This window comes from Lepisosteus platostomus, chromosome 4 (assembly GCF_059453375.1).
Source record: "Lepisosteus platostomus isolate fLepPlt1 chromosome 4, fLepPlt1.hap1, whole genome shotgun sequence".
Classification (NCBI taxonomy): Eukaryota; Metazoa; Chordata; class Actinopteri; order Semionotiformes; family Lepisosteidae; genus Lepisosteus; species Lepisosteus platostomus.
Window position 1 is genome coordinate 5,451,548 of NC_142614.1, and position 19,230 is coordinate 5,470,777.

The following is a 19,230-nucleotide window of genomic DNA, read 5'->3' on the forward strand; positions in this document are numbered from 1 at the left end:
GGCGATTTGGATTTTAAGAATGACGTTGATGTCAGCATCGGAAATGCAAGAGCAGATATGGCAGTCAAAACCTCTTACAGAAATCCGCAGTGGTTTTGATTTGAGGGAAGCAATCGGACACGAGTCCAGTGACCTTTTCAGTCTGGCAGGTGGCCGCCATGTGGACAGCGGTGATGGCACAGTAAGAATGGCAGCGTGCCAGGCAGCACTGGGTGTGTTCAGTTCCCTCGCAGCTGGAATTGGATACCAGGCACTATCACATTTCCAGGCTTACCATGGATTTTCTCCGCAAGAAATTGTCGTCAAGGATGAGGCAGTGATCACTGTCAGTCAGTTTTGGTCAGTTAAGGGGAAAATTCCTCTCGCATGCAAACACCCACAGAACACTTTTAAACACATGCATATAAATGCACTCATACCAGTTGTCACTGAGAATCTGTGCTCTGAAGATTTTCGAGACTGTGCAGCTCTGGTGCAAGGATTTAAAACCAGGAGAATTCTAAGCACAGAGCTATCGCCTGTCTTCAAGACTGAATGACTTGGTGTACATTTTTAACTGTGCACTTGAATTGTTGTGTGGTGACCCACAGCTCGACGTGTGTTTCTGGGCTTTTTTTGTGTCGTAAAGTGGATGTGTTGGCGCTCAGGAAGATCTTAAGGGATTTCCTCAGCCTTCATTAATGCTACTACCCATTCCGGTTGTTCTTGATGCTATTGTGCAATCCCCTTGCACTGCTAAATGGGTGGATCCTTCATATGCATGAGACCACAAGTGAAACGTTTGAACTGGCCAATCCCTAGATAGGTTATAAACAAGGATGATCCCCTGCTTAATTTCTGAGCACCCTTTGAAATCAAACAATCAATCAAGAATCTGGTTAATCTTTGTGAGTGGGACTATGATCGGCTTCTAGGTTGTCTATTTTCACTAAACAGTTTTTTTTTTAAAAACCATTTGATTATGTGTTTTTTTAAAGTCAAAATAATTTCTACAGGCTGTAGGCACTTGACCAATCGGATCAGAAGACTACTTTTCCCAGAAGACCCTTTGATGCCATGTAATACTGTTTGACTAGCGTTTAAGAATTAAGTACTTTTTTACAGCATCGCATTTTGAGTGCAAGGAAAATCACATTGTAGTGTCTTCCTGTATGTGTCTTTGCTGGCACGCTACACTGGATCATGATAATCTGTGCGTCTTCTCAGTGCTCTAGAAGTGTTGTTCCAGTGGACAGGAGGACCCCCTCTTTCTCTCACATGTACACACTTACCGGCTGATGCCTATTTCAGCTCGGTGCAGTGGGGGCCTGCGAGCAGGGAGATCGCTCTGTGCCGGGCACTCGAGACATTCCTGACATGCCTGAGTGCTCCTGCCTGCCCCTCACACTGAGCACTCTCGCCCTCCCAGCAGCGGCAGCCAAGCGGAGGGGGCAAGGCCCTCTGTCTCGCAGCTGTGAGGCATGAGCAGGAGACTTTAATTGCTCAGCCATCCTGTTTTCATCTCCTAAACTGAAGGAGCTGCCCCCCCCTACTGTACTCTTTAAATGGGCTGGCACAGGTAGGGATTCCTTGCATCTACTTCAAAGTGGATCTCGACGGGGAGGGGACAGAGTGACCCACTACATTACTGTACATGCGTGTGACCAGACAAACTGCAGTGCCTCGGACTCGGTATACTTTTTGCATCGACTGACATGTTTTTTTTTTCCACTACTACATATTTATTGTTTCCCACAACATATTTATTGTTCTTGTTTTATGTGTTATGTGTGTAATACACTCTCTACATTGTGTGGTGCTGTCTGCTGTACTGTGCACGCATGTCCCGAGAGATCAGCACGCATAATAGTTCCAATGGACCTATGCCAATAAACTCCTCTAATTTGCATTCATAATTGGTTGTGCACTAATAATAAAGTCGATTTTTAACTTACTGTGAAGAGCTATGCATTTCTGCTTTGTTTCTAATTTCATTTTGCATCGCTTTATTATCATAAATTTTACATATTTGACTGGGGTTAAATTTGATGTGTTAAATACGAAAATAGCTGTTGACACTCTCCACATGTGGGTGCACAGCCCTGCCATATTATAATGAACGCCACTGTGTTTATTGCACATTATTAAAATAAAGGTCTGCCTTGCATTCGAGCATCAACAACTGAAGAAAATATTTTTTCATGTCTTTGTAGTATTGCAGTTGATGTTATGTTATATGTTCCACACAGTACGTGTAATCTTGGGCAAAGCTCTTCAGCTTGGCTGCTGCAGTTTGCTCAGTATTTTTATTTTAAGGTCCTGTTGGTTTTTTAATGCCAGTCCTGTTGTCTCCTGTCTCCTCCATGTCTCTCTTCCTCCCACTCTCTGGCCCCTCAAGACAGACAGGCCTGCTTTTAATTTGGAAGGTATAAAAACAGCTACTGCAGTGTTTGCACATTGTGGCTCACCAGTGCCCATTAAAATACTTGGAGCTCAGCTTGCCCCATGGAAATGTCGCACTGTGCATTTTCTGTGTTTTTTTTCTCTTCATTTCCGTCCTGAAACAATGTGCGGCTTGTAACCCTTGTGTTGCAACAACAATTTTGAAACGTCAACTTTAACCTGGTCAAGTCCGGCGCCCCGGTGCGACAAGATGGACAGCACTGTTGTGGAGACAAAAAAGCAAGCAGAATCCAGAGGACATCTGTGTAGCAAAGCCTGTTGGGCTGTTAACATGGAAGGATAGTGTCTAAATTCAAATTGACAAATTTGTGTTTTGGTAAGGTACTCTGCACAAAGGACGCCAGTGAGTATACTTTTTTTTTCAAAAATGTAAAGCAAAGTAAGTCACCTCGCGGGATAAACCATCCCGATTTTCCCAGGACAGTCCCCGTCTTGGGCACCATGTTCAGGGATCCCAAAGTCTTCCTGAATTTTTTTTTTTGTGGTTATGGAGCGGTACTGCCCTGAGCACAGTTTTGCCCTTAACAATACTAGTAGTGTTACACTTTGCCCCCACTGGCCGAAAACAGTTCCGTTTTTTTAGTCTGTGGGCTTTCCTGACCTATTTTGGACAGATCACCAGATACTTTATTACAAGTTCTGGCTTGCATTTCAGGAATAAAAGGCTTTTTGACGAGCTTATAGGAAGTGTTCACTTCATTTACACCTCTAGTGTAAAGAGAGTGATTTGAGACTTTTAGAGCACTGTAAATCTGCTTCAGGAACAACAGCTTAAAGCACAGGGAAAACTTACAGAGAAGTGCAGCACATGATGTGTTTTAGTCAGTACACGCTGTATTCTATTTTAGTGTGTCCTAGGCTGGGGGATCCTGAGCTGCCTACCTCGTTAGTGGGTGTATGTAGCTTTGTCTCTGACAACAACAGGGCGTAATCGGAGCACACACTGGTTTGCTGTCAAGCAAAGACTTGCAGCCTGTTTTGAGTGCAGGTGACTTGCCTTCCAGTCAAGATGGGGTTTTTCTACTGTAACCACAGTTTTCCTGCCTGAGGTTTTTAAAGAGCACTTGGTGTGTGTGCTATGAGGATGTGTTAAACTGCAGGTGACAGGAAAATTCACGTGCTTTTGTTTTGTTACAGTGTTACAGCACCTGATAGCTTTCTGTGGAGCCTTTTCAGTCACAAGCAAATGGTAGTCTGTATTCTGCAATCACTGAGTTTGGCCAAGTGACTTGCAAAGGTATTTTGCTCGACGTAATATGCTGTGACACCTGCTCCTCTGAAACAAGAGGAACCATTATGTTGCATAAACCTGTGCAGGAGTTTACAGAACCATGCAGCCCATGACTAGGGTATCAGTAGGGTGTCAAATAAAGTGCCAAAAAGGCATTGATGCCTCAAAACACTGTGGAAAATTGCTGCTGTGGAAATTAACCTTATAAGCATTAAAAATGAGACAGGGCATCTGCAAAATGCATCAGGGTGCACCAGTAAACGTGAGAAAAATATACAAACGAGAGCATGGAGCTTGTGTTATTACAGTCCGCGCCGCAGCAGCCAGAATTAGGCGAGAAAGAGCATAAGCTCCTTCTTCTGGATGTGGGATTCCTCCACTTATTAACTAGGTGGAAGAGGAAATTGGGAAGTGTCAATTCATTAATATCGAACTGTCAAAGGGAACTGTGTGTCACTTGGAAGGTTTGCATCCTTTGCAACTCAAGGGAAGTTTCTTGTTTTGCTGCCGATGCATCAGGGGTAGTGGTTCCAACCTGTCCCTCCTATCAGTATTCATATCCCTGCGCTCGTGCTGGGAAAACAACACATAGAGCTGAGGGGACAGGGGACTTGTATTCACTAGAACACCACAAGACCTTTGGCTCACTGATTGAATTGAGTAAAAAAGGTCTGACAGTGACCCCCTTCCTTCTCTCTTGTTTCCACATCTCTGTCTCTCCACCACGGTGGCGCTGCGATCCAAGTGAGGCAGGAGCCACACAGGGTGCAAACCGCTGTGGTGTTGGAAATTTGCAGGGCAGAGCTTAATTACATGGAGAATGAAGAATTAAATGTTCCTGTTCATGCCTTGAACAGTTACTAAACCTATTGCTGCCTTGCGTTATTAATTTCTATGCGCATTTTGGTTTATATTTAATTCACGAGGCACTGTCTAAGGTTTTGCAATTTCATAATTCGAGAAATACTTGAGATTGTGAGGTGTGTAGGATATTTGTAAAGATTATCAAACCTTTTCATTTGGATATTCTAGGTGTGAAGAGGTGTGATTATTTGCAGCAAAATATCTCATTTTTCTGGGGACTTTTTTTACTCTGGTGAAATAATGAAGATACTGGATATAGTCCTTGCAATTAGAAGAGACACACACATAGGGTGAGACCAAAGTGTTTTCTTAAAAGGCTGCCAGACCAACCAAAGGTTAAAGGAAGTGAATGTATTTGGTCGTGAATGGAGGAGATGAAGAAAGTTTATGACTCGAGTAACCAGAATCCTTGATGGTATCAGCAGAGTCAACCAGTGCAGGAGCTTAAGGGTCAGCAGTGGAGGAGAATATGGGGTCACTAGAGGAAACTGAGACCGCGTTTAGCGCTGAGAAACTGGAGGTGCACATAACGAGAATGTCTGGAACAGGCAACCCAGGCAGATTGCAGCAGCTGGCGTTTTGGCATCCTTCAGAAAACATCTAGGTTTTTAGCTTTCTACAGTCGTATTAACCTCTGTCATCGATTGAGTCTTTCTTTCATTTGGAACCATTCCCACGTTCTTTTGAAAACTGGGACACCCACTCCTTCCACACCGACAGCAGGGAAGGAGGCAGATAAGGGGATCACCTGCCCGCTGGCACAGTTCCGCATTGCTGCATTCTTCCCCCAGCACCGGAGACATGCAGGTCCCAGCAGCTGAGCTTGTTTTTCCAGTTAACAGTGGTGTTAAACAATGGGTTTGTGAAGATGTTGCTTTTTAAGAAGGCAGAGAAGGAGACTCTGCAAGTCTATTTTTTGTTTTTTTGGTCTACTTGCTAAAGCCACAGGCTAGCTTCAACCACTGGTTCAGGAGTGTTTTTGATTGTGCATGAGGGGAATTGCTTGTAGGATCTGATTGTCTAGACATTAACTGGCAAACAGCTGAACTTGTGGTAGGATCAGCCTCATCTGACTGGTGAACTGAAGTTGAACTCCTGCTGCATAATCCAGTTGCTCAGCTCTTTCTTTTTTCATGATGCTGCTTTGAAAGTGAAAGGCAAGGATAATACGAACATATATTTTTTCAGAGGGTTCAAAAGAACCGAGACAATGATTGTTTTTTTTTTTCAAGCTCAAAGCAGCCTTTGAGGTGCTGGTTTCCTTCCGGCTCCCAGTGTTTGTCTCGTTTCCTGTTTGCAAGGGAGAGTCAGCCCCCTAGGGAATGCTGGGAGACCCTGGAATACAGTAACTGCCAAGACAGTGCTTTTGGAATGTGCATACATATATATCAATATATATCAGGGAAGGGGGGAACTGCAGAGCTCAAATTCCTACAGGCTTTATAGGTATATTTTAATTAGCAACTGATTAATACCTAAAACAGGCAATTAGACTTTTATTCGAGTCATCACGTCCATTAATTAAGATCAGAAGTAAAAGAAAAGCAGAAGACTCTCTAGAGCTCTCTACGCATCACTAATGTGTGTATTGATACATACACAGGATTAATCCATTCTGCTTTCAGATGCTCCTTGCATGAGTAGATGCATGCTTAGGTTAAACTAAATTTAGGCTAATCTGTTGTTGCCTATTATTTACTCAGTTTCTTTATCCTGTGCAGCTTATAGGATTTATTTGGAACCCAATGCATTGTGTTAAATCAATTATATTGGCACAGTATTGGCATCAAGAGCAGTGCTGTTAGTTGTGCCTGGATGCTGACAAGTGCTCAATGTGGACTTGGAGAACGCTTGGAGCCGGGCCAGCGAGTAGGGACAGCAGTGCTTGGGGATGATGGATGGAGAATGACACATCCAGCCAGCAGGGATGTGCTGAATTTGCACTGCTAGGCTGGGTGATTATCTTCCCAAGGTCCAGGGTTTAGCCATCAATGTCGCAACCCAAACCTCCTCCTCCCCTCCCTCCCTCCCCCTACGCCAATTCTGTTCAGCACATCATGCTGCAAGGGACACTTCATCTCCCTGACACAGAGGGCAATGGTGTGGTGCCCGTGAGCATGAGGGGAGAGGGAGAGTCTGGCACAGCAGTCAGCAGGTCAGGGAAAGAGAGCCACAGGTGCAGTACGAACAGCTGGTTATCGATGGTCCGTGTCCCTTAAACATGACAGCGTGAAGTGTCAGTGGTGTACCTCTGTGAACTGAAGTAACACAGTCTGAAGACCACAGCCCTTTCCCATGAACAGGTCATCTGATCGTTTGTCCAGTTCCATGGTAATGCAGTGTTTGGTAATAATGGGGATGTACTTTGCCTGTTCCTCTCTTCCTTTCCTTTCTGCTAATGGTGGCAGTTGGTAGCCCCTCAGTGCGCATGTCCATTTTATAATCGCTGTTTGCTTGTTTTCTGGAAGATTTCCAGGAAACATGAAGTGTTGGATGAGGCTTCAAAAAACGAGCAGGTTCGTTAGTACATTGGCACAGTACAGCAGGGTAAAATATACTTTTTTAAAAACTTGGACGTGAGGGGATTCAAATTATTCTCTCAGGGTTGTTTCAGATGGCCGGTGGCTTAATTATAAAAGGGTCTTAAAACCAGTTAAGCATAAAAAACCCAAAAGCAGCAATGTAATTGGATCTTGCTTTTATGCTTCAGGCATTTTAAGAATATAAGTTTGTTGCCGAAGCGAGGGGTTGTTGTAGCGTGTTTTTCCTTGAGCATTATTGAGACCCCAGGGAATCGGCCGGCTCAGGCAGCGTGAGCATTGGCCTCCGCACAGCCCTCGCTGTGAAGACAGAAGCTGCTGCTTCTAGCTTCCTGAACCCTCTGCTTGCACTTGGTTTCCATCTGCACATGTCCTTAAGTCCTGTGCTGAGAGGGCTGTGGTTGATGTCATGTCTGTTTCAGGTGGCCTTCAATGTCTATCAAACATTCTATCTGCTAAATCTTCTTCATTGTACTCCTGCGTTTTATGTGTAAAATATGAAGATGTTAACAGGTGTCTAAACTGGGGTGACTGACATTTTATGTGTTCCCTACAGCTTCCTTTTCTAATCTTTTATTGTGTGCGAGTTTGTGCCTTGAGTAATAGGGGGTGAAAACAACAGAGGACTTGTGAGCGGAACTCGGTCGCCGCATGTTGCTTTATTGACAGCGCTGTGCTGTGCAGGAGTGGGGTTTCTTGGTGCTGGTGTTTGTTGCGAAGGCTCCAGCACTCGGGCTAACAGGATGACCTCTGCAGCCCCGCGACTCTGCTCTGATTGGATAAGGGCTTGGCTGCTTTGTTCGAACATTCGCTCTCCATTGGTTGGGCTCTCAAGGAGTGTGTGCGTGTGTCTGGAGCTCAAGAACACGTTTTATCTGCCCATGACTTTGGAGGTGGCAGAGGAAAGTAAGTGTCAGTAACCATTCTGCTTTTAATAATTGAATTAGCGAAACCTGGAACTGACTTTAACATTCTGACAACCAAGACTATTCAGCTGCTATACAAGATGAGTTTTGTACATATTTTGTACATGTGATTTTTTTTTACTTTAATTACCACTTAGGTAAGAGACAGTACTTTATGATATGAGATTCCCAGAGGGGTACATGTATTTTAAAGAATGCGTCCGACATGAAATATTTTTCACAGTATCCACCTTGTGGAATGAGTCTTTCATGTGCTGCTGGAGATCTGGCATTTGTAAGTCTCTGGCTATGAGCACTTCAAATTCATTGTTACCTTCATGCTCCGACTGAGCCGTATGAAAGTGGATGCCTCCAGCCAAGCAGCAGCACTGTGATTTTCCCCAAACGTTTGTGCACCTGTGGTCTTCTGCATCAACCTCGTAAGAGAGGGTTTTGTGCCTGGTGTTGTGTTACAGGCACACTATCGCGGTCAAGGCTGCCCGCTGTAGTTTGACCTGTCCGGACCGTGTGTCCTCTTAACAAACCCATCCAGGACCATCCCAGCTCTCACAGTGACATGCATGGTCTGTGAGTAAGCTGTTCCAATGTGTAGCAGCTCGCACAGTGTTTGCACCTCATAGGAAAATGCACTCAATTCACACTGCTGCTGCTGGTGACAAAAGACAAAATCGGTCAATTCCATTTCTTTGCCAGTGGTGAAGAGACCTGCTGTGCAACCTGAGCCCTGTTGAATGACAGGGACCCGTAGATCATGGGGTGCCTTAACAATGCAGCTTGAGGTTCCCTGTGCTCAAGGGAACCTGTGATAACCGAGAAGCGTGCTTATCTGAGACACGCATCGGCAAAGCCAGGCTTCTTGGATGTGCTGGCCTGTGTATTGATGGCTAAATATTCTCCCAGTCCTGGTCAGTGGGCTTCCACTGTCAGCTCTGATCTTTTCTTTTTTTAATTTCAACCCCTTATTACATCTGGAGAATGAGAACCGTAGACAGACAGTGTAAGAACGTGACTGTTTGTCCAGGTGATGGGAGAGCAGTGGAGACTTTCAGAATATTGGCAGGTGCTACATTACTATCCCTTTGTTTAGGAGCAGTTTTTAGCTGAGGGATCGGCTTACTTTCACTCAAAAGCAGTGCAACAGCACAGGCACGGTAGTTGGAAGATGACGCTGTGAAGTAACCTGCTGCTTGAATCCAGTGCCTGGGAGCCTGGGCGAGGGGGTGTCACAGCCCCATGGCACCGGGACTGGCAATCCCTGAAACTCGCACACTCTCATCCTCCTTGTACTTGTAACTCCAAATTCCCTTCAAATTAAACTCCACACGCGGCGAAAATAGGGGGTATCCTCTTTTTTAAAAGTGCCGAAAGACGAACCTCCCGCGCGATGTACCTTATGTATTTTTCGAATCGCTGCTTAAGGCGTTGTGCTTCAGTGTGTTGTTTAATTATAACCAGGAACTGACACCCACGCTTTACAGTAGGTTAAAAAAAATGAGAGGCGTTGAGTACACCTAGGATCGAGTCGCAACACATCATGGTCCTGGGAAACAATAACGTGTTACCTCATCTCCTGGGAAAAACATAAATTCACAGCTTCAGATTCCGCCCCGCGGTGCTGTGATGTGGGGCTTGTAGCTTTAACTGGGAGCCGGGGAGTCGCCGGGGGGGCGTGGCTTCCGCTCCCCGTGCCCGGTTTCCCGGTGACGTCACGATACTGGGCCGTATGGGTGAAACTGCAGGAATGCGCGAGGTCTGTTTCCCATTCTCCAGGCTGGCGCACGTTTCCCCCTCCTCCGAGAGGAAACGGACTGGGGAGTTGATCGCTTTTTTTTTTTAATTGCGATTAGCCGTTTTGATGACACTTGACAGAGGGTAGCGGTAGGGGAATACACCGGGTCGCTGGGATAAACGACTTCCTACTTTGTTTTTGTGGACTTTTATTTTGGTTCCCATTGGATGCACGAGGTTCGGGGATGGTGCGGGTGTTTCGGGGGGATCCCGAAAGGAGATCGAGTGGATCGTGAGCACTGAGGTGGCAGCAGAACCCGTCAGCGAGACCGTGTCGGGATTCCTGCTGGCCCCGGTCGCTCGGCGCGATGGCCGTGCAGCGTCTCTGAGCTCTGCGCTGGAGTTACTCTTGGATCAGCTGTTGCTGGACCTGGAGCGCAAGCAGGAGAGGAGCTGCTCCTCAGGCTGTCCCCAGATGAGCGGGCGCTGTGCTCGGTGTACGTGATTTTTTCCGGATCGCTTTTCCCCACCCTCGAAGTTCGCAGTCCAAAACTTTAACATCTGGATGGCTTTTTTTCCTCTTCTTTTATGAGAGCCAGCAGCCTACTCCCTGTTTTATTTTTTTTTTGGGGGGGTGGCGGCTCTGCTTCTTCCCCGAGCTGGTGTTTGTGACTGTGGTTTTTCGGAGAGCTGTAATTTCCCCGTCGCCAGCGCAGGAGCGCGCTGCCAGCTGTGAGAGCCGGTCGAGCCCTCGCCGGACAGTCAACAACACGCTGGGCGGACGCTCTTCTGGAAGCCGTGAGTTGTCAGCCCCCCCGATGGGTGGGTGTGTGTGTGTGTTCAGTGTTTCACTCGGAGCTGGGGCAGGCGGTTGCCGTCTAGATGCCAGAGTAGCTTGAACGCCTCCTGATGGTAGTTGGCTTTTATGAACTGTAGCGCGCAGTGGGTTTCTCGGGCCTGCAGTGTTGGATCGGATCGTCGCTTCACGCGTTCCGCCTGTGACAGCGAGACAGGTGACAAGCTCTCGGATTTTCAAGCGTCTTTTGTCGTGCGCTCCTGCTCCGCGGTGCTTCCAGGTTTAGGGTGGAGGTGGGCGTGCGGTTTCACTCAGCGTTACATTCTACTCCGCAGGTGAAGTCAGTCGTCTTGACGTTCTGCGTTCTCGTTTTTATTTTTTCTTCACTTTTCTCGACTATTTCTTGTGAATGCGGGGGCTTTATGTCGCCGCCCCAGTCTGGGGATGACCCAGTAACATCAGTAGCTTACCCAGTGGCTGTCGGCAGGGCCGTTTCAGTAGGTTCCCAGCTGTAATGTTATCAGTGAGTGGATTGGAGCTGTGGGCTCTAACCTCTCAGGGACAGTTGGTTTGGTCTCTGTCTGCGCTGCACTTTGCTGGCCAGAAAGCATTGATTGTGTGTACTTGAGCGCTAAACCTTGCTTGTGCTTCATTAGGCTCAGACAGATCTGTAAATTAGAGCACAGCCAGAAAAAGACAGTCTCGGGGACGCTGGGCTGTTTCTAAACTAGCTTTCTGGGGGTCACAGAATCCAGCTGGTTTTTTGTTGAACCCAGGTTTTAAACATTCTTCTACAAATTAATCCAATTAAGGTTTATCCCTCCTCCTCAGGCTCGGTCCCCAGGTGTTTCCTGATTCTTGCAGTCAGTACAGCTTCAGCAGAGCAGCCCTCGGACCCCGTTCTCACCTGCTCCGCTGGGTCTTTGTCAACCACTGTGAATTCACCCATAACAGCTGCTGACCCGTGCCTCGGCCTTCTCCCTGCTGTCAAGCTGATGGTTCCTGACCTTTCATTTCTAATGGCGGAGCAAGTGGGCTGGTGGTTTTTAGTGAGCTGGCAAGTGCATGTGTAGTGAACTGATGGGTTAGCAATACGGAGGGGAGAATATAATAGATTTCAGCAGCAAGGAAATTAATAAAAAAGCTACAAGGTAGCACAGCTGTTTTCAATTAAGGCAAATAGTTTAAAATGCTTCCATGGCATTTAACAGTGTAACGTGGGCGCCTGGTAATCTCTGTGTGCATGAAATGCCTTGATTATCTGAAGCAAGGCTCACCCAGAAATAACACCTCTTCAGCTTTCCCAGGCCAGGCTGCTGTCTTCTGCCCGACTTGATTTTAGCATGTCCAGCTGCTGTTGCAGTCACTGCATCATAACATGTCTGCTGCCACGGATACGATCCACTGGCTGCCGTTCTGTGTGATGTTTCTGCCCCCTGCGTGTTGCGCTGCTGCAGCACTGGGCTTGGGAGAACAACTGAAACAATGACGCGACCAGTTTAGAGTGGCAGAATTCTTAAACTGCCTTCAAATCTTGTTTGGTCGAGGTCGGCGTGCCAAACAGACCAGATGAAGAAGTAAACATCGCAGGTTAAAGTTTTTTTTATGTCAAGTAGAACATTTATTGGGTCACAAGTCTCTCTTCTGTGACTGCTTTTTTCCAGCTACAGGGTGTAGTGTGTTCTCTCAAAGCCTCTGGGATTGCGTTCAGGGACGACACCATGAGGACCTCTGAACACTGGCTTTCAGCCCCTTAGGGACTGGTCCAGTTCCAGTTCTTTTGAGCTCTCCTGGGTGGTTAATAGCAAGATGGCTGTGGCCTTTCACACTGTCTGCTTCTTTCGCTCTGCGGAAGAAGGTCTTTAAACTTGGGAAGACACTTCCAAGCAGGGGGATTGCCGGCTGGGTAACCATGTCCTGTACCCGCTAGCCCCCTTTCTGCTCTCCCAGCTCCTGACGGGACGGGGGCTTTCTTCGTAACTGGGAGCGCAGGGAGTTTTGTGCCTCCTGCTTTCCCCCCAGAGCTCTGCGGCCAGCTCGTGTGTCCTCTTCCTTCCCCGGCAGCGCAGTCGATACAGTAATGCCTTTCTTACTGTTCAGCAGTGCATAATAGTATGCTAATGATGTGTCTCACAGAACAAGGAAATATCAGTCATGCCGTGGTCGGGCACAGTGCGTGGGGTGTCATTCATTTTATTTAGAGTGTTCCGTAATCCACCCTCTGAGGTAAGAATGCTTTTTTTTTTTAAAAAAAGAGAATGGTGTCACTGGGAAGGAGTTACACTCGATGACTACTTGTGAGAGGATAAAGAAGCTATTCAGAAAGCAGATGTTAATTGCTTTTTACTATGCAATGCAATTAAAGACCAGCACATTAGAGTGTGCCCTCTTCTGATTTGAATGGGAGGTACACGAAGAGCCTTTGTCTGATGTTTGTAGTAGAGGCCGATAGTTTCAGCTACTTTGAATGAGATTGAACACAGACACATTCCAGATTGCTTTTATATTTGCTGAGCTTAGCTTTTTTTAAAAAATAATCACTCCTCCCACACGCACAAAACAAACAAAAAAAACCCTGAGTTTTTCACTTTTCCCGAATTGCTTTTACACCAACAGTATCAAGACCTGTGGCCTGACAGGCCTGATATCTGCATCAGAGTTCAGAATTCCATCCTTCCTGTTGAGGATGTTTGCACCTCCCCGTTGTGCTTGGTGTTGGGGGTTCTGTCTCTGTTTGAAGGATGCTGTCATTTCAATATGGCAGGACTGTGTTGGGATGAAGATCTCAGACAAGGGGATGTGGCTGTGTGATGATCAGCCAGCTGACGGGCAGCAGGCAGCTGAGTGTTTTTGTTAGTGAAAAGCTGTAATCAGGCACCTGCCATACACTCTCACCTGTAGCTCCCAGCCCTCCTGACAAATGACTGTAATCTTCTTCTGGCCCCAGGGCTGCAGAGAACCTGCCCCGACCGCCGAGCTGTCAGCCTGGAGACCCAGAGGGCTGTGCACCTGTTCACACCTGTGAGCGCACAGGTGTCCTTCTCTGCCTGATGCTCTGCAGATACCTTGAACACCTGAACACTACTAAATCGTTCCTGTGGTGTTTGGTGGGCATCCTTGCCTGGAGAGAGCTACAAGGGCACCAGTTGCATAATTTCATCCATTCCTCCTTTTTACTGTTAATTCCCTCAAAGTTTCTGTTAAACTCTTACCTTTTGGTATTTGCCGTCCTCTTTAAACTGATGGCTGATGATTGTGAGGCTGTTGAGCTGTGGGCAGCTTGAAAGCAGCAACTTCACATACTTTAATTTGATGTTTTGGGGATTATTTTTTTCCTAGGCTTTCCAAGGGCTTGGATCCATGCAATTAAAGTGGGGGAGAACCACTCGTAAAGAAAGTGATTATCAGATGGAATCTGATGGAACGCCTGTATTTTGGGATTGTATTTGCTTTGCATGAGAAAAGATCCATCGTAAAGGAGGCAGTTTGTTTTCTACAGGTGGAATACTCCATTACTTATGAACACTTAACCACATATCCAGCAGGCTTTTATTTGCTATAGCGCTGTTTGCAACAAAACCTTTTTTGAAGTGTACTGCAGTTGACAGTATTGTGCAGAAATGGCTGATAGTGTGGACACAGAGAAGAGGAAAGCAAAAGTTCCCAGGGGTGGAAACAATCCTCTGGGCTCCCCCAGGTTCTGTGGTTGTCTTTCCTCCAGGCAGTGGATTCATGGAGCAATAATTACAATAACTCCCGGACAGTCCAGGATCTGTTCCCTGCTTCCCTGAGCCTGTCGTCATGGTTATCCGAGTGCAGTAGTTGAAGTTTCCTGGGTTTGCCCTCTTGGGTCCAGCGTTCCAGCTTCGGGTGTCATGCACTGCCCAGGTCCCAGCACACGGATCCTGAAACGGACGTAACTGATCGGAAGGCCACAGTTTCAGGCGTGTCCTTTTCTGTTTGTGTTCGGCAGAAACACGTCTGCTAAAAACCCCAGTCATTTGTCACAGTTACATTATCGGAGGAGTTTCGGATTGGCTGAAACAATACAGAAAATTCAGCATGTTCCAGTTGGGAGTATTGTTCACCCACTGTGTTATTTCTTCAGCATGTACTGCATGATGACAGGGAACAGATTCCTGCCAGGACGGATCCTGTGTGTTTTTTCCCCCACAGTATTAGAAGTGACTTTGTAGGGTCTGTTGTTGTCAGGAAGCGTTGCTCCCTCAGTGACCCAGATCGTGTTTGCTTTTACATTAGAGTGCCAGTAAGATTAGAAAGACTGAGCAAGCATGGTGTGTGTTTGCCTGTGTTTTAATGAAATTGGTTCGAGGAAGTGTAACAAAAAAAGCATCGAAGAGTTTGCGTCCTTAAGGGACTGAAGCCCAGGAACGGGCGATGTCTTTCTTTTAAAACATCCAAACCACAACTTGTCTGTAGTTAGGCCCACATTTCCTTTCAAGAGGAGTAAAATTAATCGGTGGCTCTAATTTTGTGAAGTCAGCATTTTTCCCATTTCATCCCTATGAGTGGTTTTCAGCGTTTTGTTTGTCATCTCTGACCGCGACGTGCTGATGTGTCACGGCTCAGTTCTGGTGAGCCTGCAGACCGGGCCTCAGAGGCCACAATCTCACGATTGCCAGTGACGTGGCGTGGGGTTTGGTAGCGCACACACTGCCCCCATCCTGGCTCCGGCTCTGCGCGGGGATTTTGTGTTGCGGAGGAGGGAAACAGCAGAGCTTTACTCATTGTCATTCCCGGTGAGGATCCTGAGGACGAGCTGCTCCTTTGCGTTCGTTCGAAGTACCAGATGATTTTTGATTTTGTCCAGAGCCGTGCTTGTGTCGAGCCGTTTTAAAACGCTAAGGGGGTTGAGCCCCAGGGCCAGTTGTCACGGCTTCACTCTGAAACTGACTTTTGTTCCACCCAAATCGTCACCAGCCCAGTCGTTCCGATGGAAATGCCTGGATCATAATGAGAATTAATGTTCTGGCTGAAAGCCCGAAAGAAATTTAGCGCTTGAGGTGAAGACCATCTTTTATTCAATCACCTTTCGCAGGCCTTGATCCTGAGAGTAAGTAACACCTGAGGGGTGTTTTGAATTGTGGTGTTGATCCAAGATTTAGGTTATTTGGTTATTTGCTGTGAATTCTCCACTTCTCCACTGAGGCTGTGCTGTGGGGGGTGAAGGTTGGGACTGTGACTTTATGGGTCTCAGATGATAAGATCACTTTATTGGCCATATACAATTTCTTGCATTAGGAATTTGCCTTTTCATGTACCCCAGCTTGCTCTCCATGAGACACACAGTGCCACTGCTCCGCCCGTTACATCTGCCTATAGAATTAGCAAAGATGTTACATCACCCCCTTGGCTAATTCTATAGGCAGGTCAAACCAGCAGTGCTGCAATGTACTGGTGGTGCAGTAGATCTTATTATTAATGGAACACATAGTAGTTCGAGTAGGGAGCTGTGTCAGCATGCATAGGCTGCAAAGGAAAAAGTAAATGTTTATTCCTGCTGAAAAGAGAAGAAAAACACGTTTCGGCTGTGGAGCTTCTTCACACCCGACAAAGGCTCCAATTGAACATGTTCAATTGGAGCCCTCCAAATCAGAATCGGCTGGTTTTCCACATCTTTGAACAGACTGGTGATATCTGTGGTGAGGAATTCACAAGGGCACAGTCGGCAGTGTGTATCTGAGGGCTGTGTTTGGGTTAAGGGAGTGTCCTGCCTGATACCCGCATGGCAAAAACAAAAAGGAAAATCAACATTAACTGCTTCCATTCTGAAAGTGCTTTGGAAGCAGAAAGGCTGTTGTTTCTAAACCTCTAACATTAGTAAAACCCATGGTGCTAAAATGAAACACTGACTTAATAGTAGGATTAAACTTATCCCATCCAGCCAGTGTTTGCTGATATCCTTCTGTACAGTTTCCAGCTGGCTGAAGTTTCTGTAATATCCTGAAATACAATGTGGTGTTCAGCAAAAACATACCACAATGTGGGTTACTATTAAGTAAGATTATTTGTTTGCTGGTAAATACATTTCCTTCTTTTTTTTCCTCCATCTTTCGGATTATCGTGGATTTGCTGAATACAAATAGTTCTTGTCCCTCCAGCAGCCCGAGATCCAGAGTGCTCTTTCTCTTGAGAAGACCGAGTTCTCCGAAGAAAGAAAAAGGGGCTCCATTATGCAGTCCTTCCCACAGGTTCACAGTGTCATTCCGGGCTCCTGGAACGTATACAAGCTGGCACCTGGAGCAGGCTTTGTCGGGCTTGTACTTACTGTCTTCTATTAATGTATGTCAGCCTGCACAGACATGGAGCAAAATCGTTTGATGAACCTTTCTTTTTTTGGGGGGTTTATCCGGGGCAGTTTTCACTGGTGTACTCGGCACACAGGGAGCTGTCTGCACCGTGCCCATGCCCTCCCCACACCAGGATGTCAGTGACTGACGGGCGGAAGCTGTTGAGCTGTCAGTGTCAGGCACTTCTGAGAGCGCTTCAGGCCCGGTTGAGAAACAGGAAGTCATTAGGGCTGGAAATTGCTGCTTATTGCCTCTTGCCGGCCAATTGGACAGACTTACTGGCAAAAAGATTATTTCTTAATGATTCAAAAGGGCTGCTCTGTTACACTGTGTATTAATACACAGATCCATTTTGACACTAGGTGCAAACTTTTTAACTCAGAAATGTCATCTTAGAACCAACTCTTATTTATTTACTGTGACGACCTGCAGGCTCACTTATACAGCAGGCTGTCTACTGGAACAGTTAAGAAAGAAGTACCTTGCTCAAGGATAAACCTGCTGTGTCCCATCTAGGATATGAACCTGCAACCCTCCAGCTGGGAGTTGAAACTGAATTCTGATAGGGCGACCGACTTTGTGCTGAACAGAAAGCAGAAAGCAGGAGACTCTTTTTTACGTCGGGGTTGTGAAATTCCAGAACTGACTCCCTTCTCGTGGGATCCTCCGTGAAACCGACAGATGGGATTTTCTGCACCATTTAGCTACTAGCAGTGAAACAAGCAAGCCCAGCCAAGCGGCCTCCTCTTCTCTGTCCTTTTCTGCTTGAGTGGTGCAGTCTCTATGCGTGGTGCTGAAAGCTCACAGGTGATAAATGCTGAAATGGACCAAACTGTTACACAAGAGGAAGGGATTTGTCAGGCTATCCCAACAAACAGGGTTAATGAGTCATTTATCAAATAATTATTCCCTCCCCCTCCTCCTTGAGCTGGCCTTAGGGAACAGATTTCAGCGCAAACATAGATTAGGTCCTTTTGTAGATTTTTTTTCTCACCGTAATACTGATTTCTCAGCCACAATAATCCGATTTGCATGTCTGCAGAAAGTATTGCAAAAAAAAGCTTTGCAAATTCAAGACCATCACTGGAAGCTTTTTTTTGTTTGTTTGAATCTGTTTTTATTTAGTCTCCTATGTTTGGGCTATAGTCTTCTGGTGTGCCTTTGCTTCCTAAAAAAGATATGTCATGACGTGGATGTGGTTTGGAGTAATCGGGCTATGAAGAGAAAATTAAAACGCCTAAATGACTACTGTTCGGCTCTACTTGCTTTTTCCAGTTTTGCCTTCTGCTGCATTTGCACTAAAGTCTGTTATGTAACAACACAGTGTTCGTGGATAGAAGTGGAGAAACAGGAGAAAAGTACATGTTTCCACGTGTACATATTGTGACAGTCAAATCAAACTAATCAAGCATATATATAAGTGCCTGTATGTGATACAACCCCTGCATTTATTTTCAAAAACTTTTCTAAATGTTTTTTTTTATTTGTTTTTCTTCAGGTGCCGCAGTTACTCAGATCTAAATCAATGATTGTAATTTTCCAGTACATTGACTGAACAATCCAAGCTCTTCTGATGCAGGGAGGGCGACTGGTGTGATCGATCAATTGTTTTCTCTGAGGAAGTTGGGGGCAGGGGGATTGATATTCTTAAATATGAATTCAACAAAGTCAAAATGCAGTCCTATGACTATTGCGGTCAAGGTCTTTTGAACCAACCTTTCGTTTTGTCACGACCACCATTTCCGGCACCCAGAAACATCAGCTACTAATGTACATTAGAATTAACCTTTTTCTTGCTGCCTTAAGGTTCTGGGCCTGCCTGTTCTCTGACAAAGACCTTTCAATTTGCTTGGTGTTTCTCAGAGTGCCATCTGTGACTCTTCGGAGCCGGTGTCAGTGGTCGTTTCCAAATCTGAGCGTATGATATCGTTTGGGACACTGGAGGAATTCTGGGTAAAGAACGTTGGTCAAGAGTGCAGCAAGCAGTATGCTGATATTGGAAATGAGCTCAAAATCCTCTGGTTTGGAGTCCTCAGCCTAGACAGCTATACCATGAGTACACGTAAAGCTGCAGTATTTCAAATGATCAGTGGTGCGCAAAATTGTATCTTTTATTTCCTCTTTCCACATAAAACCCGGCTAAAATCCCAAAACATTGTTTGACTTTGGCTGGGCTCTTCGCCGTCTCATTCTTAAGAATGCAACAAGGTTTCCAAATAGGAGGGGGGTATTTGCCCCATCAAGCTTGTTTGGTTTCCAGTTAGCTTCTGTCTGGTTTCTTCAAGAAAGCCAACTGATTGTTTCCGACCCCCACAGACCTTTGTAAGACGTGTAAAGACGTGCCTTCTGTTCTTCCCTTTGCTTTGCAGTTACATCTTTGGGTGTGTGCTTT

General features: G+C 46.1%; 1 protein-coding gene across 3 annotated transcripts in view; it reads left to right on the forward strand.

The window, feature by feature from the left end:
• Positions 1-19,230, forward strand: part of pak4 (p21 protein (Cdc42/Rac)-activated kinase 4) — a 39,718-nt gene that overhangs the window by 6,201 nt on the left and 14,287 nt on the right. Inside the window, exon 1 of one of the 3 annotated variants that reach the window (XM_088627734.1) lies at positions 9,706-10,529. The exons of 1 other annotated variant lie outside the window; for it this stretch is intronic. The gene's annotated coding sequence lies outside the window, so the exon portion shown is untranslated. Of the gene's footprint in view, positions 1-9,705; positions 10,530-10,586; positions 10,745-19,230 lie in introns of those variants that run through there. One more of the 3 variants, XM_088627735.1, reaches the window with a different exon arrangement.